At 33.3% G+C, this 26097-nt stretch overlaps 1 protein-coding gene across 31 annotated transcripts in view; it reads left to right on the top strand.

The window, feature by feature from the left end:
* The window catches only part of shot (dystonin-like protein short stop), a 733882-nt gene that overhangs the window by 217997 nt on the left and 489788 nt on the right, over positions 1 to 26097 (top strand). For 21 of the 31 annotated variants that reach the window (XM_072531668.1, XM_072531661.1, XM_072531662.1 and 18 more), the window contains exon 1: positions 15424 to 15596. The exons of 3 other annotated variants lie outside the window; for them this stretch is intronic. The gene's annotated coding sequence lies outside the window, so the exon portion shown is untranslated. Of the gene's footprint in view, positions 1 to 15423; positions 15597 to 26097 lie in introns of those variants that run through there. 7 more of the 31 variants (XM_072531690.1, XM_072531688.1, XM_072531687.1 and 4 more) reach the window with 2 other exon arrangements.

Genomic DNA, 26097 nt, shown 5'->3' with positions numbered 1-26097 from the left:
ATAATAATGGGGAAAGATTATACCTAGAGGATGCCATGTTACACAGTGAATTATTTTTCAATTAAAGAAGATTAACTAATCAACAATAACATAAATCAAAACGATAGAGAAAAGGTACAAAACTAGGGGTCTGGGGCTATTCCAGAAATTACTTAAGATGAGAAACAATGTGACCAAATGGAGATGACGGAATAGTTGAAAAGCTATAAAACTTGGGGAACTTCTTTTCTGAAAAAACTATAAGACCTCTTCAATATGTGCTTGTATAGTCAAAAAATCTCTATATATTGGAATAACTCCATTACAATTCTTCTGGAACAAGGGTGACAACATGAACTTACAAACCAATTATTTGTTTACTCAATCATTTATACAAATTGTACACCAGAATAATAACCAATCGATTGGAAACAAAATTTGTACTATCAGCCAAGAGAACAGGCTGGTTTTTGCTCCAACTGCGGTACAAATGACTAGCTACAGTGAATAAAAGTCTTGATTAAAGTAATATCTATAGAATACAATAGACGCCTAGTTCTAAGGTTTGTAGACATGAAACATGTTCAGGATATATCACCATTATTTCATTCCAAACTTTTTTTGTTACGCCCATGGCTAACAAAACACCAGAATGTCATACCACGTAAGAGTGATGGAAGTAATTTGTTGCGGAAATCTATAAAGAAAGGAGAATACGAACAGACCTCTAAAGCCTTATTTTTATGGTTTTCTAATCTTCCAGGGTTGGGAAGTCCAATTAGTGGCCCCATGCTTCAAGCTAAGACTGTCGAGTTTCACAAACGGTTTAAGGATGGCGAGGAAAATTTTACTGCAAGTGAAGGTTGGTGGAAGAAGAGGTATGGCATCCGACAACTGAACATTCGTTTAATTTAAAATTGAGAAATCTCATTTTAGAGCATGGCCTCACGTCAGACCAAATTTTCAATTGTGACGAAACGGGTCTCAATTTCAGAATGCTTCCAACCAAAACACTGACAGCAAAGGCAAAGAACGAGTAACTCTTTTGATGTGTAGCAACTCGTCTGGATCCTTAAAATTAAGACCTCTACTTATTGGAAAATCGAAGAGTCCAAGGGCTTTTAAAAATATTCAAGTACACTGCCTACCCACCACGTACAGGAATCAACGTAATGCGTGGATGGATTGCCAAATTTTTAAAGATTGGTTTTTTGACGAGTTCGTTTGCTTTTTCAAATTGAAGCGAAAAGTGATGGAAAAGATAACAATAACTGTAGTAGACCTTGCTAATCAGCAACGGAACTGCCGATAAATGATGAAGACGTCAACAAGCGTATTATGCAAGATCAGCAAATGGAACTGACTGATGATGCAATCGCCGGCATGGTTATCAACCCACACAATGTCACTGTGGATGACACAGATGAGATAATCGAGAAAATATCTCACTCAGAAAACATGAAGATGATCCAGTACTTAAAAGTGTTCCTATCTATATACTCTGTACTTTGTTTACAGGTTTACATATTTCAATTGTATATACATACTAAACCAATTACATACGTCATAACTTTTGAACTTTTTGTTTAGCTTAAGCAAATACCCGATCTCCGCGTTATCCGAGTTTTTCGGTATCCGAGGTACGCGCTGTCCCCATTAGCTCGGGTAACCGCGATTCCTAAAAATATATATTAATACTAAATACTTTAATCTCAAAACTGTGTTGGATTTTTTGAAGATCGTGACTAATCCTTCATTCGGCTAGCCCCACTTCTTTTACTCTAGTTGGAACGATAAGTACTTTTTGTATACAACACTCCTATTTAAACAATGTTCTATAATTTTGTTTGCTATAAGTTTATTAAAAACTTTGACTCTTCTCATAATAGTCCAGTCGTCAGAGAGTTGACCCCTAAAAATCATACGAACAAGCTGAATTTTGCCGAGAATATTAATTTTGGAGCCCCAAAAAAGATGCAAAAAAGTTTACCACTTTTACCCTCGGGATTCCCCTAAAACCTCCCTCGTGGAGGGGTAAAAACGCAAAAAAATCGATTTACCAAGAATCTGTACACAACAGAAAAAATGTTTCAAATAAAAAATTTGATTTCCGAAGTGGAAATTGAAACGTCAATAAACGTATTTTAACCTTTAATTGTGGCTTATTCCCATTTAAATAGTAATTAAATAAAAAATGTAGCTGAGGTAATTTTAAACAAAAATGTTTATAAGGACTTTTTGTGTAGAATGAACCGTTTTCTCAGAAAGAACTCTTGAAGCCATTATCACTTTTGAATGTCAGTTACGCGCGTAAAATCAATGTTCAATAAAATTTGTATCAGCTCGACGGTAAAAATTCGATATCTTTTGATCCAAGTGTTCTATCGAAAAAAATCAAAATGGGTTTTAAAGATAAAGAGTGCAGCTTTCGTATGCAGTTTTTGTATTTTACAAAATTTCAATTTTTAGTAGTGGCAACAAATATGAGGAATTTGAAATATGAATAAAAAACTCAAAATTTCATGTTTTACATTACAAACGATCGACGTCACGGGAAATGTATCCAAGAAGACGGTTTCGGATGTAGTTTATAGCAGAGGTATGGTTCTTTTGAAAAACGTACTATTGTAATTAAAAAAAAAGTTTTAAATGTTTAAATAGATCGTTTGTTATGTGAAAGTTTAAATCCAACGTTTTTTAAGCATATTTGTTGCCAAAACTCAAAAATAAAGTTTCATGCTCTACGTTTTAAAGCTTAGTTTCTAGTAATCGAAACTTTATAGTGGCCAGTCAATGAAAGGCATATATTGTATTGATCTCATGAGAATCCTAAAAAATGTCAAAAATCGAGCCACGTTTATTTATTTTACACTTTTATAAAAACAAAATCGACTGTCGCTTCAAGCGTTGTTTCTAAGAGAACGGTTCCTTCTACACAAAAAGTGTTTATAAACATTATTGTTTAAAATTACCTCAGCTACATTTTTTATTTGAAACATTTTTTCCTACGGCGTACAGATTCTTGGTAAACGATTTTTTTGCGTTTTTACCCCCCTGCGAGGGGGGTTTAGGGGGAAGCCCACGGGTAAAAGTAGTAAACTTTTTAGTATCTTTTTTGGGGTCAAAAAATTAATATTCTCGGCAAAAATTCAGCTTGTTCGTATGATTTTTAGGGATTCAGTGGCACTTTCGTCTCCGACGACTGGAGTATAAAAGATTGGTTAATTTCAGCCCTTAATGTTGTTAATAACTATTTTTTTTTAAAAGGGACTCTCATGGCTAATAAAGGTCGTAGGACTTTTCTTTTATAAAAATTGTGTTTTTAACTAACTTTCTAAATATCTTTTGCCATTTAATTTGAACTAAATTCTGCGAAGTTATTGTAAATGTGTATAAGCTTAAAAAGTGCTATTTATTATGATAATAAATCATTTTTTTGTACATAAATGTACAAAATGTAAAATTATTATATTAATATACTTCTTAACAAAGAAAATAAGCTCCGGATTATTGAGATACATTCAGTCAAATTTTCTGGACTGGCTTTAGAAATTTAGCTCATTGTTCAAAAAATTTTATAAACAAATTAAATTTCGCAAAAATTATTTAACCGATCTGGTCCATCTTTTGCACAAAATTCAAACAGGTTAAGACCCTCAAGTTCAGGTATATTTAAACAAATTTTAATAAATAATAAAAAACAATATTCAAAAACAGCGATTTTGTTGTTTATTTTGCAATAATTTTTTTGTTTATTAACCGATTTTAGTTTAGCATATCTCATTTTGTGTATCTTTTTTTCTGAAAAAGTGGTCTGTTGACGTCAAATCTCTAAATAGAGTTTAAGTTTTTAAGTTACGAACAAAATAATGAGTTTGACGGTTTGATTGTTAATTTAAAAATAGTTTCACTAAAAAATTATTAATGAATTTCTAGATGAGAGTCTTTTTGTAATATCTCATAAAACATTTCAACTGTCAAACTTGTCTATGCAGTTTTGTCGAGTATAAATTTAACTTAAGTGGCCTAATCAGATTTTTTCAGCTTTTTTTTTGTCCCTTGACTGGGGTAAAATTATTTATTGTCGACTTATAAGTTTTCATGTTTGCGTTTATATTTATATTTTAATTTGTACGCTCGTTCCCAATTTGTTTGTTTTGATTAATATGACGTACTTATTTAATATAAATACGTAAAGAATTTTACACATGATTTGGAAAATTGTTACCTAGAAATATGCTTTGAATATATGAAGAGTAACTGTAAATTTTGGAAAATATTAGGCTTATTAATGAGTATTTAAATATTCACTACTGTACTACAGTTGATAAGAACAACAATTACAATCAACTTTTTAAAATCCCACTATTGCTACTAGTTAAAAAACGTTTATTTGTAGATAATTACCGATTGAACAATTATTTCCAACTTTTTTCTACGAACGACGTTAGAAAGTACTCATTTACGTCGACATCTGCAATTAAACAAAAATTAACAATAAATTAGAAAGGTAACGGTATCCCTAGGCAATACAGTTCAAGGTGGGCACTACGGACAAGTAAATTTAAATTTTAAATAGGCTTGCGCTTAGCACGAGATGCCACTTTCATTCTGGACTAATTTTTGCAACGTACAAAAAAAGTAACCTTCGTCTTGCCAAATAGAACACGTAGTAACACCCACCGCCTATGCAGCGACACATGGAACGAAAGAGAAATTACTATTTGAATATAAATGTTATAATTTAACGGAAAATATGAATCAAAAACTGTTTAAATTCAGATATAAAAATTTTTATAGATTTTTCCAACTTTTCTGGTACACAGGAACCGAATTTTTAAGAAAACAATCATTTAAGAAAAGGAATGTGTAGAATTTTTCATATAAAAATGAGTATACGCCAGTCAAGATTTACAACATCAGAACCCCACAGCGTTGTCAAAACCTACAAATAGTTAATAAGTGAGGAATTTTTCAAATTTCAACTATTTAAGAATACAATACACTAGTCTAGTTTTGTATTTTTAAAATTTAGTAAAATGGGTAAAAAAAACTGAAAGGTTTTATAAACATAATAAACTTCCTTTGACCCCACCAAGAGTTAGATTAACCAATAACTCGAATAGTCGATATCCTCTAGCAAGATTAGGGAAACCGGATATCTTGAAAGCCATTAAATTACATCTTGCTTTTCTCCACTACAGTACATCAAGAAATTTATTACCAACGTCTTTGTCACTGAATATATCTCCAAGTACAGAGAAATCTATCTAAAACTTATCAAAACAGGTAAACAGATGTACTATCATAATCGTCTGGGAAGCTCTAAAAATATTGTAAGAGAAACTTGGTCCATAATAAACGATCTTTGAAATAAAACTAACAGAGCTCAAATATTTTCTCTTCCAAACCCTAAAAATCTAAATGAATATTTCGTTAATGTAAGTAAAAATATAACATCAACTATTTTGCCACAACAAGATCCTATTTTCTATCTCCCCAATTCAAAAAAGGTCTCGAATTTATTCTTTATAAGACCAGTTGATAAATCTGAACCGATCCAAACAATTAGTAGTATCAAAAGCAAATCTTCCTATAGTACTGTTAGACTATCCATAAAAATTTTGTTAAATCTCCCAAAAAATATTTTGAAAGTACTGGTCTCACTAATTAACGATTCCTTTGAAAAAGGTATATTTCCAGAGTGCCTAAAGACAACCATTAATATTCCTCTTCATAAGGGTGGTGCAAAATCGAATGTCTGCAACTATAGACTTAACGCCTTACTACCGGTCCTATCCAAAATTATTGAGAGACTAATAAAGGCCCGACAAATGTCCTTTTTCGTTGAAAACAACATTTTATCACAAAGTCAGTTCGGCTTTTTATCTAATTCATGTACCAGTGATGCTATGTTTTCTGTACTACATGAGGTCTATCAAGCACTACATTTGATAGATGATAAATCACGACATTTTGATAAAAAACTAAATTTTTACAGAATTCGAGGTATTTCTTTGAATTGGTTCCAATCTTACTTGAGGAATAGGAAACAGCTAGTTAGTGCAAATGATACTGACTCTAGTCATAAAAGCATTGTATGTGGACTACCACAAGGTTCAGTATTGGGTCCTCTACTTTTTCTTATCTTTATAAATGACATCACTAACTTAAAAATCGATGGAATTTTTTTTCTTTTTACTGATGATATCATACATAGGTGTGAAATCGTTTGCTACGGATTATAGTGCTAACAAAAAAGCTTGGATGACGACAGAACTTTTTAACAATTGGCTTTTAACACTTTTACCATTTTTAGATAATTGCACTGACCACATTTTTCAACATGGAACTTCACTTCTTTCCGCCAAATACAACTTCCAAATTGCAACCATTGGATAATCTCGTTTTAGAATCGCTCGACAAGCAGCTAACTGCAAATATCACGGTTCTGATAGCTATTTTACTGATTGACAAGGCATGAAGAGGTGTAACACCCCTAACAATTCTCAACTGCTTAAAAAAATCCGATTTCTTAAAAGAAGATCAGGAAAATCTTCCAATACTTATGGATGATGAAGAACCGGCAATAGAATCGTTAGTTGACATCAGCGGTGTGAGTTTTTCTGACTTTGTTCAAGCGGATGAAGATGTTGCTGTCTCAGGTTCACTAACCGATGGCAAAATTTGATCTGCGACAGATACGATTGAAAAAAGTAACGATGAAGATGAGTACGATACATCAGAACCTTTGGTAGAGGTGTCAGTTAAGGAAGCAAGATCCTCATTCGATACCTTACAAACCTTCTGTCTATAAATCGAAAGTGATAAAAAAGCATTTCAGGCACTTTTTCTCTTATTGATTAATTCACATTATGAATACATACATGTATGTACACGAATGTACTATATATTAAGAATCCCTCAGTCGACTGTATCATTTATTTAGTTTTGATGATTGTTTGACAACCCATCAGGTCTACTTACTTAATTATTGCAAAATTTTTCACCTGTTCATAATAAACTATAAAATAATGTACTGCTCAAAATTATTATTGCAAATCCTTCCGTGTATTGTCAACGTTACGAGAAATTCTAAATGCGGTTTAATAAATTTAATTACTCCTTACCTCAAGCGAATGACAATTAATACTAAGTTTTGCTCAGTTTCAACAGTAATTGATATATTTTTACAGAAACAGTCACTTGGGAATGTTCTTTGGATCATGCAACGACATTTTTAATTATTTGGGAGACTGCCAATTGCAACTTGTATGAAGTTTTTTGAATGATCGCAATAATTCGAATTCATCTAATATTAGGTCTGTGACACAGTTAGAAATACTTGGTCAATTTTATAAGACGACTAACCTATATTATTAAGAATTTGCACGACCTAAAACCAATTAAAACCTGGCGCCAAGATTTAATTAATCAATTATCTAACTTTTAATGATTTCATTTAGATTGCAGACGTTTATAAAACGAATAAATGTATGGTGTATATATTCTGATACAGAACTCTCTTCTTCTCTCATATATGTATAAAACTGAGAGTTTTCTACTTGCCATTCAGTATCAGGTAGGTAATTCTAATCAAAACCTGCCTGAAAATGTTTAAATATATGATCAAAGACCCTCAGGCTCAAAACAATAAATTCCCATTGGGTGCCAAACTATCCGACATCTTACCAGACATTTGTTGGACCTGATCGTAAAGAACTTGTTGTTTTTAATTCTTCTTTACGTGCCATCTCCGCGATGGAAGTTGGCAATTACATGGCTATTTTGATCTTAGAATCGGCTCCTCTGAATAGTACGATTGATGTGCAAGTTACGCAGCCATGATATACTTTTTCTTCCAGTACATTTCTTACCCTGGATTTTTTCATTGTTAATCAATTGAAGTACGTCATATCCTGCAGCTTTAGCGTTTTGATGGTTTTTATTATTTCTATTCTTTTGTTAACTCTTCTCATGCTCTGTCCATGATATCTTCAGGATTCTTCTATATATCCACAATCCACAGTTCGAATGCTTCTAGCTTCTTAGTAGTTGCCGCCTAAAAGTCCACGTTTGCATTCCGTAGAGCAGAGTCGAGAAAATGTAACGCTTTTTTAGCCTAACTGTCTAGTTTAAAAAAATTTTGAATAAAATCCTTTATAAAAAGGTACATATATAAAAACCCAGTTGGGCTATGTTGAATTGACAAAACGTTTTCGGAATAAGTATTCCATCATCAGTGTCTAGTTAATACATGGATGTAGCCACTAAATATGTGGGTAAAAACCCTTTAAAAATTATTAAATGAAATTTAGTTTACATTATGTCTAATTTACAGTTGAGATGTTAAAGTTACCGTTGGATTGGTAACATGGCGACATATGTTTTAATATATGGTATACAGCCAAATACAGGAATTTTGTTTCCTTGTGGATGTCTAGTTTAATTTCAATTCTCTTGTACAAAGTACTTTTCTCATTTTATTGAAGTTTGTTCTTGCTTTTTCTGTTCGAACTTTGATTTCTTGGACTAATCGTTTCTTCTTCTTCTTAGCTTTCTGTCGTCCATGTTTGGACATAGGCCTCTCCCAACTCCTTCCATCGGTCTCTATACTGAGCAACATATTTCCAATTTGTTCCGGCTATTCTTTTAATATCATCAACCCATCTCATCTGTGGTCTTCCTCTTGGTCGTTTACTTTCGTAAAGTCTCCAATGTTGTATTGTAGTATTCCAACGTTGGTCTTTTTGTCTAGCAGTGTGGCCCGCGAAGCTCCATTTAAGTTTGGCAATTTTTGTTGCTATGTCCTCGACTTTTGTTTTGGGTCTTACCCCGTTGTTCCTCTTTTTATCTGACAGTCGTATACCTAACATTGCTCTTTTCATTGTTCTTTCTGTTGTGGCTAGTTTATTCATGTTTGCCTTGGTTAGGGTCCAGGTTTGACATCCATATGTCATGATAGGAAGGATGCATTGATTGAACACTTTGCTCCTCAAGTATTGGGGTATTTTGCGGTTCTTAAGTATCCAACTATGTTTTCCAAATCCTGCCCATGCTAGTCTTGCTCTTCTAGTAATTTCCGCACTTTGGTTCTCTTTGTCAAGTCTCAGGATTTGGCCTAGGCAGATATATTCCTGGATTTGTTCTATCTTATTGCCATTTATAGTTATACGTCTGGGGTCATCTGTGTTTGTCATTATTTTCATATTCATTTTTAGACCGACGTATTGGGAGCTGGCTGCTAGTTCCCATCATAATTTGCAGTTCCTCGAATGCGCTCGCTATAATCACTACGTCGTCAGCGAATCTGAGGTGGTTTAACTTGTTGCCATTAACGTTAATGCCATAGATTGATCAATTGGTAGTTTTGAAGACGTCTTCTAGGGCTAGGTTGAAAAGCTTTGGCGATATTACGTCTCCTTGTCTCACTCCTCTCTTAATGGCGATAAGATTTGTATTTTCGTCTAGTTGTACGATCATAGTTGCAATTTCATATATATTATGTATTAGTTGCCTATATCTCGAATATATTCTACAATTATTAATAGCTTGTTCTATGGCCCACATCTCGATACTATCAAACGCCTTTTCATAGTCGACGAAGGCAAGAAATACGGGTAGTTGGTATTCATTTGCCTTCTCTATCAATGTTCTCATTGTCAGCAGATGGTCTGATGTACTATATCCTTTGCGGAAGCCAGCCTGTTCAACCGGTTGGTAATTGTCCATTTTGTAGGTTAACCGGTTGTTAATAATTCTCATAAATAGTTTGTATACTTGACTGAGCAACGATATAGGTCTATAATTCTGTAGATCACATTTGTCCCCTTTTTTGTGTCTGAGTATTACTAGACTCTCGTTCCAGTCTTTAGGGATCTTGCTATTATGGAGACATCTATTAAATAGCTCTGTTAGTACAGGGATTGTTAATGTCTTGCTTGTTTTCAAGAGCTCGGCAATTATACCGTCGTGTCCTGGAGCTTTATTATTTTTTAGCTCTTTTAAAGCTCTTTCTATTTCGATTCCCTTTATATTTGGTAGTACTTCTGATCCCACGTTTTTTATTTTTCTTTTGACGTTCTCCTTTGTTGTTTCATTAGGCTGGCCTTGCGAGCTGTACAAGGATGTGTAGAAGTCTTCGACAATATTTGTTATTTTATATTTGTTCTTCTCTACCTTATTGTTGGCGTCTTTAATTTTATGATTTTTTGAACTCCCAGTGCGGGTCTGAGACATTTTAAGCCTCTGTTGTTTTCAATGACTCGCTCTATTAAGTTCTCGTTCCATTTTTGTATGTCGCGTTTTAGTTCTTTTCTAATTGTTTTATTAAGTTCTCTGTATTCTTGAGTATGGCGTTTGTTTTGCGCTAGTAGTTGTCTTCTTTCCGTCATTAGCTGTTTAGTTTCATTGCTTATTTTGTCTTCTTTAGTCCTTGTTTTCTTTGCGACCTGTAGTCCTGCTGCGAGAAGGTTTTTATTTAGGTTTTTATTAATCTCGTCAATTTGATCTTGATTATGTGAAGGATCAGATTCGAACTTATCCGCTAAGACCTCTCGGAATTGCTCTTCATTTGTTCTTAGTTTAAAGGCATCTCTCCTCGTTGTTTTTTTAAAAATCCTTTTTCTCTCTTCTTTCATGTTAATATTTATTTTTGCTCTAACTATACGATGGTCACTACCCGTTGTTACGTTGTTTATTGTTGTGACGTCTTCAAATATTCTTTTGTTGTTTGAGAGAAAATTGTCTATTTCATTTTTGGTAGTTTTGGACTAATCGTTTATGTACTTTAAAAATTATATCCATAAATTTTTAGATATTTAAGCAACTTGTCTATGTAACTAATCCATGGCTAATAGTCCATTAATAAGAAGGATACAGGACACAGTAATTCTAAATTTAACACTTATACTGCTTAAAAACAGCAAAAACATATACAAAAACATATATAATACTAGGATACTGATATAAATGATGTTTATTACACTAGTATTAATTCTTTCCTAAATTGTTTATATCTAATTAAAATTATACTGTTTAATGGCCAATCACAATATCTATAAATACAGACTAAAATACCATGATTTATTTATAATATAATACAAATAAGGTAACATTTACATATTTCACATTTTGCTACTACTGCCATTCACAGATTTTTGGCCGGAGGAACATGAAAATATTTGTGTACCCTATCTAAATTAATTTAATGTGTTACCTTATTGTAGTAAACTTGTTCGTTGTGAACATTTTACACGATATTCATTTCCTTAGAAAGTTCGGTGATTGTTTATTATTTTCATACTTTCTTTTCCGATATTTTTTAATGTTTTTGCTATTTTACAAGATTATGTACTTGTTGCATTATTACATTATTGTCTAACCATAAAATCTGTTGAATTTTTGATGGGCTCATTCGATTACAAAATACCACAAACAAATTTCTTGAAGATATGTGAGTAAATTACAAACCAGCTTAATTATATTTCACTTTCCTTTTAAATATGACAAATTTTAACTAGTATTCCTAATTTTAGAATCCCATCAGTGGAATTACTGAAGATATTTGTACATAATTGGCATATGTTTTCTAATGCGATAAGTTAACCACTTCCTATTTTAAGAAGGTTTATGTTGATAATAAAATATGTCATTAAAACCTAATTATAGGTGATTATTCATAAAAAACTATCAGAAAATGTTTTAGAACATCTTCAGGAAGTCTTTTCAGATATATTTACTAATAATACTTAATAATAAACCATACCACCAATTTATTTTATTCTACAGATGTATTTCTTAATATTGTAGCGTTAAATTTTTAGTCTAAACTATTCTAAACCCTCGATATCCGACGGAATACGTAATATCGGAATGATATGACCACATTTTGGGGTAGGTCGAGTAAATTTATCAAGTAAATATTTATTAATTTCACTTATTTGTCTTCCGACCTTCCTTTAAACCGTGATGATTTACCGACAAATGACAGGGCTATCTGTGCCGGTTAAAAAACGGCCGTTCTGGCCTATTCCACGGATCGTAAACCACAAATATTGAGAGGAAGAACGGTATTCCACGTTGCGCTGGTTCCCGTCTTTAGATTTTGTCTTATGTATTTTTTATTTCTCTTCGGCAACTGGGAACCGATGAAGAACGCCGCGTTGGTCCACGTTCTGTGAGATCCCGGCTTTATATTATATTGTACCCCTAATTATTTAGGGGATGTAGTCTTTTTCGAGTTTTAACAGCTGTTTTTGTCACTGATAAGAGTTCCCCTTTTATTTATGTGTTGTAAAACTTCTTTATTCTTGTCAAAGTTACTGCCAAGGTACGATAATAAAGCCAGATCTCGAACACTTTTAATTTATTTTAGCTAACAATCTTTGTCCCTTGTCTTCATAAAGTAATATTGACCATTCTTTACATCTTACAGGTTTTATTCTTAGCTACAGTTTAAGATGTGCACTCCAATAAAACTATTTCTCAATTGAGGAATTTTGGCTTTTACTTTTTATTCAAGATCAAGCTGGTTAACCCAAAAGTCCAAGTGTTTGTAGTGAGTTAGCTGTTCTGGTATTTCCTAGTTATGGTAGAGGCAAGGGAATGTTTAATTTTGATCTTGGCCACCATCATTTTGTTCTTTTCTTCGTTTTTCTTCACTCTGAACTCGTAGCTTGTCTAATTTAACTGGTTTAAAATATTCTGTAATCAGACGCCCTTAGTCTGCGATGAGTACTGTTTAATCTGCATATCTGATGCTTGATTACAATCTAATTACATATTTGGTGTAAAAGGAATAGCACGAGAAAAGGTTGTTATTCTTTACAGAAGAAATGTTAGATGACATTGTTGACTATACAAATATAAAATTAGCGACCAAAGCCCCACGGTACGATGCTTGACATCAGTATTTAGTCAAAGAGACTGGCAAAATAGAAATCAAAGCTGTTATAGGCCTGCTCTATTTGACGGGACTTTAAAAGTCAAACCGATAAAATATTTCAGATCTTTGGAATACCGATCTCATTCGAATAACAATGTCACAACAAAGATATTCCATTTTGTTGCAATGTTTGCGATTCGACAATGTGCAAAATAGAGTAGAACGGAAACAGATCGACAAATTGGCAGTAATTAGAGGTATATTTGATCAATTCGTTGTTAACTGTAAGACACACTATATACCAAGTCAACATCTTACAATAGACAAAAAACTGGAATCGTTCAGGGGACGTGTGTCATTTCTTCAATACATACCGAATAAGCCAGCGATACATACCGCTTGAAAGTATTTGCGCTAGTGGATACCAAAACTTACTACTGTCTAAACATAGAAGTTTACGTCGGCACACAGCCAGAAGGACCTTTCTGACAAAGTAACAATCCGCAAAACATAGTTGAACGTTTGATTGGGCCAGTTTCTGGTACTAAACGTAATATTACTTTCGATAACTGGTTAACCAGTTATGCGCTGATGATCAATTTACTTCAGACTCATCATCTTACATCGGTTGGGACAGTTAGGAAGAATAAAAGGCAAATTCCAACAGCCATTCTGAACACACAAGGAAGAGAAATTCACAGTTCAAAATTTGCCTTCAAAGAAGATATAACGGCTGTCTCATATGTGCCAAAGAAGTCAAAAAATGTAATCCTCTTTTCTACATTGCATCATGATAATACTATAATTGAAGAAACTGGTGAAAAGAAATTACCTGAAATTATCGACTTTTACAATTCAACCAAAGGTGGTGTAGACATATTGGATGAGCTATCTGCTAATTACAGCGTATCAAGAAATAGTCGTCGTTGGACTTTGACACTATTTTTTTTTGTTTTTCAATACAGCTCGAGTGAATGCTCAAGTTATATATAAAACAAATACAAATACAAAAAATGATAAATTAAAAAGACGAATTTTTTTGAAAGAACTGAGTGTGCAGCTGATTTCTGAGTTTCGAAATCAACGAAGACAAAACCCTTCGTTGCGTCGACCACTAGGTGATAATCAGCAACGCAATAATGACGTGTTCAAATTGCGAAAATTTGATGGAGAAGATCAGAAAAACTCAGAGAGCTATGGAACGACAGATGTTGGGTATTTCACTCAAAGACCATAAAAACATTCGTAATAGAACAAAAGTAAGATGCTGTCGAACTGGCAGCTAAACTAAAATGGAAATGGGCTGGACATAACGAACGTCTTACGGATGGCCGATGGAATAAAGAAATCAGGAATTGGCGGCCATATGAAGCCAAAAGACCACGAGGAAGACCGCAAATGCGATGGAGCGACGATATTAAAAGAACTGCAGGGACAATGTGGAAACGTCTTACAAACAATAGAGATGAATGGCGAGAATTAGGAGAGGCCTATATTCGGCAATCCGAATAGAGAAAAGGGCTTAAAAAAAACATACCCCGGAACACCTCTCGTGCTAATTTATCTAGGAACACTAACGCAGGGTTAATGTCATTTCTGGGACATCTTCTGTAGGCTTGCTCTAGGTCTTCGAAGAACTGTTATTTTATTTCATCTGATTTGTCATCAGTCGGGGCATATCCATTGATTAAACTGTAATTAAAAACCCTGTTAAGCGCAAATGACACAATATTTGACTGTAGGCTTTAAAGTCAATAATAAGGCCATATACATGAATCAGATAAAATTAAATTATTACAAGAATTTTTCACCAAGTAACAAAAAACAAAATTTGTTTAACTTATTAATGTTTTGTATTAACACAGAGATACTGTGATAACTATTGTCACTAGCTTATGACGCGATTGTACTTTATAAGCTTCCTGATTTCAGTATGCATTAATTTTGGAGCATACCTTATTTGTTTATATACATATTAGATTTTCCTTTTTTATTGCTTGATATCGGTTATATCTTGTACACCTTGTTAGTTTTTGTAGTTCATTAATAAAATTATCTTTTTCGATTGTTGGTAATATTAATAGTAATTAATCGATACTACTCTACTTGCTAATAGGGAAAATTTTCAACAATCATTACTTTCTAATAAAGTCAATGTCAAATTGAAAGGTTGACATTTCGAATTACTACACGTGAAGCCAATATGCATATCACTTCTTACTAATCACCGCTGACATATTGTTCTTTTTATTTGTTGAATATATTAATGTACCTATAGGAATAATGTATCATCTAAAAAACAACAGTCTGATTAAAACCCACTTAAGTCTAATAATAAAACACAATTCAATGAAAACCAACAAAAATAATTTAATCAACAAATACCGCATGAGCAACAAATCCATTAAGAAATAGATAAAAATATCCCCTGTATAGTCCGTGGTATGAATATCTATATTCAGCACCTACGTTATGCAGATATCTCGGCCTACCTGACCAACGTGTAAGTTCCATAGATGGTCAGAGTTGGCCGCGTGATGCCAGTTTGTTTTCTCGATTGTCAGTTGTCCACCGATTCTCGAAACAGTTGAATGGCTGCGCGCTCTGCGTGTAAATAGTACTTCTACGAGTTCGAACACCGCCACCTCTGATCAGTGTCCAAAAAACGTTTATGTCTCTTTTCGAAAAAAAGAAAAAACGATTTTACTAATTGATTTTGAATTTAGTGCAGGTTTGTTTCAACTGTGTTTCTGTGTAAATTTTAAGTGTGAAGTGTTTTATCTAGAGAGTGATGTCAACCGAATCGGTATTTAAATTTTTTATACATTTGAATAATGTACTTCAATCGGGGATCGATCATAGTGTTTTCCTTATCTTGTTTAACTGTTTTTATCAGTTACAATTTGAAAAATGATTGATAGTTCACTTAAGCTGCTTTATTATAATACAAATTATTTAGAAATGTTATGACAATAATACCTTTTTTTAACCATTTCTGCTTTTATCAATATGAAAAATACATGTTTTAATAAAAAATTGCTGTGATAAGTATATTTTTATCGATATGAAAAGTTTTTATACATTTTTTCGTGTCTTTTAAAAAGTAAACATATTAAGGCCATTTTTCTTGGACGTTTAGTCTTGAGGCTCTTGCAAGGCTTTTTGTTGATCGACCTACTGATCTTCCAATCATTGACTGGCCTCCGCAATTAGACACGAATCTGTTTACATCCGACCATAGATGACTTTCATTTTGCCATTTATTCATTTTATCCGTTGCATCTATTTCTTAATCCTTCGCACTTTTTTCAGTAGAATTTTTCCCAATATTCTCATTTTATTTGTTTCCAATATCGTTTGTGTTTTGCTTTCTTTAACCTTCATATCGCACGTTTATAGGAAAAGTGTAATAAATCAAAATAAAAATTTTCAGGAGAGTAAAAATACAAACGAAGAGAAGAACCAAAATTGAATTTATATATTTTCAAATACCATCACATAAAGAGTAAATAAATGATTATTCCTTAATCTGCCTAAATATTTTTGTAAAACCAAACGGTTTTTGAGATGAGTCGTTAAAAAATTGATATGTTACAGTTTTCTTCGAAAAATAGTTACTATTTGTATAAAAGATCTTAAAGATACTACATATTTGAATAATGATTTTTATTATAAAACTCATCCTTTTTCACTCTAACAACTCTAAGATCATTAATAGGTTAGGTATCGGTTCTCCGTCTGCATCGATATTAAAATTTGGTCCCAGGTCAATCATAAACTGTTTGATATTCACGAAATCTTCATAGTTAACTCTTTGACTCGGTATGGCTCCTCTTTTTCTTTGCATTTCTTATAATTTGAATAAACTGGTCTGGTACATAAATTGTTCCTGATTTGAGAGAACGTGTAACCTAAAAATGATATTTTTCAGTTGATAACTGATCCGTCTATAAATATTATCCATTTCGTACCTGTTTTTCAATAACGGAATGTGTGGAGTCTTCTTTATTTTGGGTTTGATCAACAATAAGGAACTTATGTGTGATTTCTCTAATCTGGAATTTCTGTACTGCATAAATAAGTGTTGCTATCAAAAATCTAAAATAAAGAAGAAACATTAAGAGAATTCCGTTGAATTAATTGTCTTACTCTTAACTATTTTTTTGTTGTGCTTCACAATTGTCGCTATACAAGACTATTTCCAAATTTGTTGAATTGGCGGTTTTGGCCTTATGCTCTAGATACATCAAAAGACATAAAGCCACTTCGGTCACTCCTTTTCCGCCTTGACCTTCATGCCATACAAAGCACCATGTATTATTCGCTACCAATTCAGTGATAGTTAAGTTCATTGTATTTAGTTTTGATCTATAATAGAAGATTGATGTGTCACCTTTTGGCATCTGGAACACTGCTTGCATATCAAAACATGCGATTACAAACTTCTCGCTACACTTTTTTTTGTCGTTTTCCTTTCGGCTCTAGATAATATTTTTTCGTCTTGTTTTTTATATTCACGCTCCAGATTTATTTTTTCAGCATCGCTGGCGTTATTAAATAAGAAGCAAAGGTTGCATTGACCCTTTTTCGGAACAAAGAAGGATATATTAAATTCTGTGTTAAAAATATCCCAATACATTAGTTTCCAAAAGGTTTATTGGCTTCCTTACATTGGTTAATATATAGTGGGTGGTCAAAATATTATGATCACTTCAAAAAACTGTGTATTTTGCAGTTTAATAAAGAATAAAACTGCATATAAGTGTCTAATGATGTGAATATAATATAAAAATAGATCATAAACACGTTCTTTTACAAAATTTTAAAATATTTTTTTCTTTGACCTTAAATAACAATTTTTTTTAATATTTTGTGTGACCTCCTTTAGCTTCGATGACAGCTTTGATCCTCCTTGGCATGCTTTGAATGTTTCTCAGACAGTCTTCTATTATTTTATCGTTTCGGTGGCAGGTGGCCATGAGTCTCTGAATTAACTGCTGCTTATTTGTGACAGTTTCCTGGGCAATCCGCCTCTTCATAAGCTCCCATAGATTTTCGATCAGATTGAGGTCTGGGGAATTACCTGGCCACTTCAGTACTTTAATTTTCTTTTTTTTCATGTACGATGTTACTGTTTTTGCCTTATGGCACAGTGCTGAATCGTGCATAAAGGTAAAATCCTCCGATTCGCCAAACCAGTCTTTGATTTGTGGCATGAGCTTTCTTTCCAGAACTTCAATATACTGATGTTGATTCATCATTCCATTCACAATGTACAGCCTCCCTGTGCCCTTACTGCTGATCACAGACCATACCATGATCTTGAGAGGATGCTTTACTTGCTCCACTATGCAATCCTTGTGATAATTTTCACCCACTCGCCTTCGGACGAAGGCCGACTTATCCATGAGTAGGTATCTCCACTGTAGACTCATCGGAGAAACAAACCTGTGAATAAAAAAAACTATAAGATATTTTTTTTAGGATAAAAACAGTGGATATAGGAACAGTGGATATAGGGATTTAAACTTTAGTAGTGACGTAATTTACCTTCCAATCCTCAATTGTCCAATTTTGGTGTTCTTTGGCCCATTCCAGTCTCTTTTTCATCATTGCGATGGTCAACTTTGGTTTTTTGGCAGGGAGACATGATTTGAAACCTTGCTCAGCAAGCCTTCTGCAGAAGGCATGTCAGAAACTGGCATCCCAACTTCACGAATAAGTCCCGTGAGGATTCTTCTTGGCTTACTTCTATTGTTTACGAAGAAATCCCTCATTTTTCTTTCGTCTCTGGGTGTAGTGACACGCTTTCGACCACATTTTTGGGCACGCTCGTGAGTCAGGGGTTTGTTGGTATCAATTTTTTTCTTGATATTGCTCACTGTTGCTTGCGCTGCTTGACATTGTTGAGCTATCTGACGTTGGGAAAGCTTTGTATTCAATAAAAGTGTCGTTATCTCCACCATTTTACACACAGGGACGTCTTTAGCCTTGCCCATTATGATTTTCTTCTCAAAAATCGAAATGTTTTGAAATGTCTTTAAAATTAAAACTGATCGTTTTTTTTTCACTCACAATCACCACTAATACATTATTAAAACATACTACAAAGATAAAGTGATACTTCTTTCAAAAACAATACAAAAACATACAAATTCAGTTGTAAACTCCAAGCGCAAATTCACCACAATGTGTATATTCTCACGTAATTTGACACAAATGACAGTTCTAGAGCTGTAAACGTCAAAAAAGTAAGGTTATTAGTGACAAAATATATGGGCATACCTTAATCGTATAACAGCATATGATTTTACATATAACAGCGATAAAATCTCTAGTAGTATGTTAAGTAACGACAGTCAATTTTCGGAATTAATTACATATGTTCTCGGATGTCATTTTTTATATTATAATCTACTTTATGATGTTTACCATGCTTTCCTCTTCTGTCTTCACTTACTGATTCAGCTGAAGTGCGCTTTTTTATTTCTGTATCAATTGTTCGATCATTAATATTTAAAGTTTTTTTAAAAAATAGGTTACATACTCGGATTTTCTTTTGATTAACTTGGAAATAAAATGCATTATTCAGTCACCTGTTTTTAGGATTTTGTTATCTGTATTTTGGTTGTATAGTTTCCATGTTTCGATTTATAAATTCCGGTTTTTTGTTAATATCACTCAAACTATAAAACTCATTAAAAATGTGCACTCTCTTGTTTGATTTTCTCGATGCATTTGGATTTGCTATTATCAATACATGCAGAGCCTGTACGTTTTTTGGTGGTATAACCTTTTTGAATTTTAGACATGACAGATGTTCTTTACCCATATTTCGCAACATCTTAGTTTTTGATTTTATCCACTCTGTTTCTTTACGAATTCTTTTCCTTCAACGTCTCACGATTGTCCGATGTTAGATTCTGAGTCAGTAACTGAAGTAGAAGATTCTTCAGCTAAGTTTAATCGACGTTTTAAAATTGAATTAGCTACAGAGTCCGTACACTGTACTGAAAGTGCTGACCTATAAGTTGAGCCGCTGAAAAGATGGAATGATCATGTGAATGGCACGCACTCTTAAATATTCCTCTTCCTATGTTATCACTTTTCCCACGTTTACACCGCTCAACAAAAACGAACTAACAATGTTGCTATAACATATTTATACCGTTTTTTAGAGGTTATTGATTTACATTAATTTAAAACATTTTCACAAAATTCACCAGCCGGCAAAAGTAAACCCAAATTATGATACATAAAACATTTAAGTTATAGTATCATAACACAAATAATGACGGTGTCAACAGTTTCCCATAAGGTCTAGTTTCGAGCGCCTGTCGATGCTTGCATTGGTGATCATGCGACCTTGGATTCCATGTTTTCAGCGGCCAGGGTTATAGTGGAAGATGATGAGAGCTCGATGAAGATGAAGAGCTATTCGTTAAAGATGACGAACTGCTTGATGAAGATAAATCAGAATCATAATTTGGATTTTTAATACTATCATCACTATTGCAATCTTCCAGCTAATTCCATTGTGTTGGGTACGTGTAGGGAATGATTCGCTTTTCACTAAATATTTTGTCGCGTCAGAATCAGTCTTACTAGCATTTGACACAGTATCTATATCCTTTTTGCTGGACTAAGGAAACGATGATTATGACTCTACTTGTTTCTCTTGAAAGGGAATTCCTTTCTTACAATTATTTTGTATTACTTAATTCCATTATTTTGATCGCTGCATAGGGGTTCACTTTCCACAAAATCTTTCGTCATTTTTGAATCATTATTAGTAAGATTTGCTAAATTAGAACCTGTCTTCTTTTTATAAGGAAACGATAATAAGTACTCTTCTGGTTTCTTCTTAAAATTAATTTCTTCCACGCAATCATTTTTTACTTCGTCGATTTGCTCATTTCGGTCGCTGCATGGGGCAACCTGCATTAAACGACTTAAACTCATTTCATCTGTAAAAACAAAATATACTGTTGACCGAAAATATAATATAGAAAAATAGAAATAATACAAAAATTTAATAGAAAAGAAAAGTCCTATTTGATGTATTATAGAAAAAAAGCTTGCTTGCAAACTTATAAAATTCCAAAATTAACTGTATTATCTAAAAACAAACCATACGTTGATCGTAAAGCTTCAAAAATTACATCCACACATACAAATAATAGCCTTATTCGAACGAGAATATTATTACATTATTCTAATACATAAATAGATTTTTCCGAACTTACCGAAGAAAATAGTATTATCTAAAAATACCACACTTTTTGGCAGAAGTCAAGTGCTAAAACTAAAAGATAATCCGACGATTACAGTAACAACTCAAAATATTACACTCTTACTCGAAAAACACAAAACAAAAGTCTAAACTCTTCCAAACTAAACAGCAATAACTACAAATATTACACTTTTCGGCGGATGTAAAGTGGAAATATTGGCAAACTCTACATGTTACACTTTGACCAGCAGATCACGTAACTAAAGTTTACAATACTTTTAAATTAAAGTGTAATAACTACTCTTATTACACTTTTGCTCGGCAATAAGCAGAGTACCGCAATACATACCACGACAACTGCGTTTTATTACTGTTTTGATCGGAATATGCCGATGAAGCTGTTCCGAGGAATAGTGATTTTTTTGCCATCTAGGCAATCGAACGGTCGAACCTAAATTATTACTGGTTTTTTAGGAAGTAGTGCATTAGATAGACTAGACATTATATATATATATATATATATATATATATATATATATATATATATATATATATATATATATATATATATATACCCCAACAGTTTTGGCTTCTGTATATACCCCAACAGTTTTAGCTTTTTTTATTATAAAAAAGGAATACATTCTAGTTATAAAAAATATATAGTTTTTATATGCTGTAAACATTGACAAGCAATTAGACACATTTTAAAAATTAATATGAAATTATTATAAAATCAAAAAAAACCTATAAGACTAAAGATTGGATGCTGTGCATTTTGAATAATTTAGTTATCACACTTGTTATAAACTGTTATATTTTTTTAATTTTCTGCATATACGTATTGATTGCACCGAATACAAAACTTTCGAGATTTCCTGTCTTTACTTCTGGCGCCAATAAACATCTGCATAATAAACATTCCGTCTGGCAATAACGAGAAAAAGTTGTTCATTCCTGAAGTTTAATTCTGGAAAAATGGTTAACATTTAACATGAATTGTTTTACATTGGAACGTAATGACTTGTCATTTTGGTATTTACAAATTATATTTTTCCTAATTTTTTGTTCGTCCAACTCCAATAAAAACAATCTTCTGTCTAACCGATTACTTTTTCAATCTGCGTTTTTCAACATCCAAAGTTTATAAACGTTGATGCCACAGATGTCTCAGTAGATGAAAAAATATTGCCATCGGCCACCGGTTACTTTTTCTTTGAGTCGTGAACTCTTGCCAATTTATCTGTTGTATCCACTGAATCCTTTACTTTATTGTAGTGTAATGTAATATCCGGTTTATAATCTGTTTCTTCTCTACTTATTTTGTTATTGTTATGTTCTGCCGATAAAAGAATATCTGCTGCATTTTTCTTTGGGACGTAAGAAACTAAGGTATTAGTTTCCATAAAAGCAAACATGTTTTAAAAGTCTTTCTTATATCCTGCTAAAAGTTGTTATTTTGGAATGTAAGGTTTATTTTTGCTCCGTGTTCCACACAAGGCTGTATTTTTATCTTAAAGCTTTTCGGCTAACTCAATACTGGTAAACACGTTATCATAAGTTATTACATATCCTGCAGATAAATGGTTTAGCGGGTCCATCTCTACCCTTTGCCCTTGGACTTTCTCAGGTTTGTTTCCTTTTTTGCCTAAAAGTGTAAATTTTATAATATTGCAAATTTTATAATATTTTTCATGAAATAGCTTACCTAAATAAATTTATATATTGGCTGTAGATGGCGAACTCAATCAGCCAAACCTCAAATGTTTAAATCGTACTGGTCCGGCTTATTCTTCATATAAACCCGAAAAGGAACCTCGCTTCGAAATGGGATTAACTGTTCCTCCATGCACAAGTGTTCAGGTGAACTCATCAGACATATCGTAATTGCGGCAAATTTATCAGTATGTTTTTTTTTCTCTTGTTTCACCACCGTCGAATCTTAGGAAGCACATAATCTGTTCGAATCTGTTGCAAGATATGGTAGATGATACTACAGGACGACATAAAGTTGGATCTTGGCTCCATAATACACATATTGACTCTTTAGTAGCATGTCAAGCTCCCAAACATAATAAACAAACCAATAAATGCTTCCAATTCTTCTTGCAGAAAAGAAGAAAAGTCCTTCTCATTTTTTATTATTTAGAAATTACAGCCGCATCCACCATAATGGTTATTAGCGGCGGCTACAGAATTACAAAATTAAGAGTTTATAAAATATTCCTATAGATTTTAAAAAAATTACGATATTACTAACTGAAAAATTAGTGCCTATAAATTACTTAAACTGTTAGATATGTTAAATGTAAGACGAAAATTGGCAAATCTATGGCATTCAATTAATAAATGGTTAACGGTTATTTGTACATTACATGTTTCACAAATAGGTCGATCACTTTTGGACAGTAAATATGAGTGAGTAAGTCTCGTGTGTCCAATTCGTAATCTAGTTATCATCAATTGTTCTCTTCTGTTCCTGGTTGAGGGTTGCCAAGCTGTAACGTCATTTTTAATTTGCTTCAGTGATGTTTGAGAAGATTGCCATTCGTTTTTCCACTTGCACAAAACTCGATGTTTTATAAAAGCTTTTATATCACTCGCGGTATTTTGATTCTCGGATTTTCTATAATTTCACTCGCGCACTGGTCCGCACTTTCGTTGCCAGCAATGCCAATGTGTGATGGAATCCATATAAATCTGATACTCCTAGAATTTTCTTGAGCCTTCATGAGTTCTAGTTTTATCAGTTTCTCAAGGGGACCTTTAGGATAGATCTGTTTAAGGGTTTGAAGGGCGCTTAGTGAGTCACTTAAGATAACACAGTTAGGAATGTTATTAGAATTTATATGCATGATAGCTTTAAACATTGCATAGAGCTCAGCGGAGAAAATCGAAAAGAAGGTTGGAAGACGAAATTGATATGTATCGCTTGGAGTAACGAATGCAGCACCTACTTCTTTATCACACTTAGATGCATCTGTAAAGATTTTATAGCAATGTTCGTAATGCTGACGGAGAATTAGATCTAGATTATTCTTAATCTCTGCGTAACAGTTAATATGTTTGTTGTATTGGGTTAGACAAGTATTTAAATTTGGGGTATTAATTTTCCAAGGAGAGGGGCTTTTAATATTGATTGGAAAGGTAATTGGGAATTCTATATTAAGACATCTCAGGTAACACCGTACTCGCTCATAGTAAGGCTTATGTTTGGTACTACATATTGGTAAAGAGATTTACATATTTATTAGTGAACGTATTATTAAATAGAGGTTTGTTTACATTTGAGGCTATTGACGTTGCGTGTGAAAGTGTTAAGGAAATTCGGCGGTGATATAATGAAGGCTCCCCACTTTCAGAATATAAACTTTCCACCGGTGACGTTCGAAATGTGCCACGAGAGAGTCTAAGTGCTGTGTTGTGAATAGAGTCTAGTTGTTTTAACAATGTGGGGGAAGCAGAGGCGTAAGCAATTGATCCATAATCAATTTTTGATCTAATTAGAGTTCTGTAGATTGTTAGTAAGGTAGAGAGATCAGAGCCCCAATATCTATTTGACAGTGTTCTCATTAGTTTAAGTTCCTTATGACAAGTCAAAACTAATTGTCTAATATGTTCTTTCCAAGTAAGTTGATTATCAAACCACATGCCTAAGAATTTTACACATGATTTGAAGGATAGCGATGTATTGAAAAACTTGAGATTGGGATTATTTGAGAAGTCTTCTCATTTTTTGTATAGTATGATTTGGCTTTTATATTCGTCTCCCTAAAATATGAAAATTAATACTGGATATTCTCACCTCACAAATTCACCAACGACAAATAATACCAATCGCACAGAATTAATTTTCATAACCAAAATTACTTATTTATTTTTCAAATAATTAAAACACCAATATTTCGCTTCTTCAAGGAAGGAGTACTCCTTTTTTTGTGGAGTAGTGGTGGTGAAACAAACGTGATGAATGATGTTTGTGTGGAGAAGTAGTGGACTACTAAGGAGCTGGGGTTCAGAAGGTGGCTTGTTTGTGATGCGTTAAAAGCGCGCAAGAGGAATCAGGGTGATTGTTAAATGGAACGGCTCTTGATCAGCGTTTTTGGCGTGCAGTAGCTAGCTGCGATATTTGATGGGTCTTGATTCTAAAATTTCAAAATACTCATCAGGGAGTTCATGTCCAGTGTGGTGAAGAAGTTTAGCTGGAGGTAACGGAACTGTTCTTTGAGGAAACCTGGTGAGTATTTACCCTCGGCGATTGCAAGGAGTCTTTAGTATTCGTTTAGCTCGGTTATTCGAGCCTGCAATGGTTCTAATGACATACCTCCTGCTGAGGGATAGGATTCTGTCCTTTATTGGTGTTATGTTTGCAAGTGTATGTATGTGTGCTGATGGATATAGCCTGCTCCGTCTCATGCAGAATCTAAGGATTTTTCTTTCGGTTGCCATGATGGCATTGATTTCGTAGGTCTTAAGAGAAGCGTAGATGCATGCCTTGTATTCGATGATGGGTCTAATGAATGTTTTGTAGGTGTGCAATAATGTTTTGGATGACGTCTTCCCCAGTTTAAAGGCTAACACTGTCAGGAGTTTAAACCTCCTTCTCACCCTATCTAGGGCATCTTGAATGTCGGTTTTCCAGTTGAGAGTCCTGGTAAAATGAACTCCCAAATAGGAAACCGAATTTTTTTAGAATAAGGTCCTCTCCTAACAGGGTTTTTCGGCCCCGGACATCTCGACAATTTGAAGTTTTAAATAAAATTAGTTGTACTTTGGAGGGATTTATGGTCACTCTCCATTTATTGCATCATCTAATAACTCTATCTAGATGGTTTTGTGCTCTTTCGAATACAGACAATTGTGGGACAAATACACACAAATTAGAAATGTTTGGAAAGGTTTTTAAAACTCCCGCCCATTGTGATTTAGGTAGTCCATTGATGGAACTGTTGATTAATTTATTATAAAAGAGTTTAATTTTTCTAACTTGAATCTTCAA

The sequence above is a fragment of the Diabrotica undecimpunctata genome, chromosome 5 (genome assembly GCF_040954645.1).
Source record: "Diabrotica undecimpunctata isolate CICGRU chromosome 5, icDiaUnde3, whole genome shotgun sequence".
NCBI lineage: Eukaryota > Metazoa > Arthropoda > Insecta > Coleoptera > Chrysomelidae > Diabrotica > Diabrotica undecimpunctata.
This window is presented reverse-complemented; position numbering and strand designations above follow the sequence as displayed.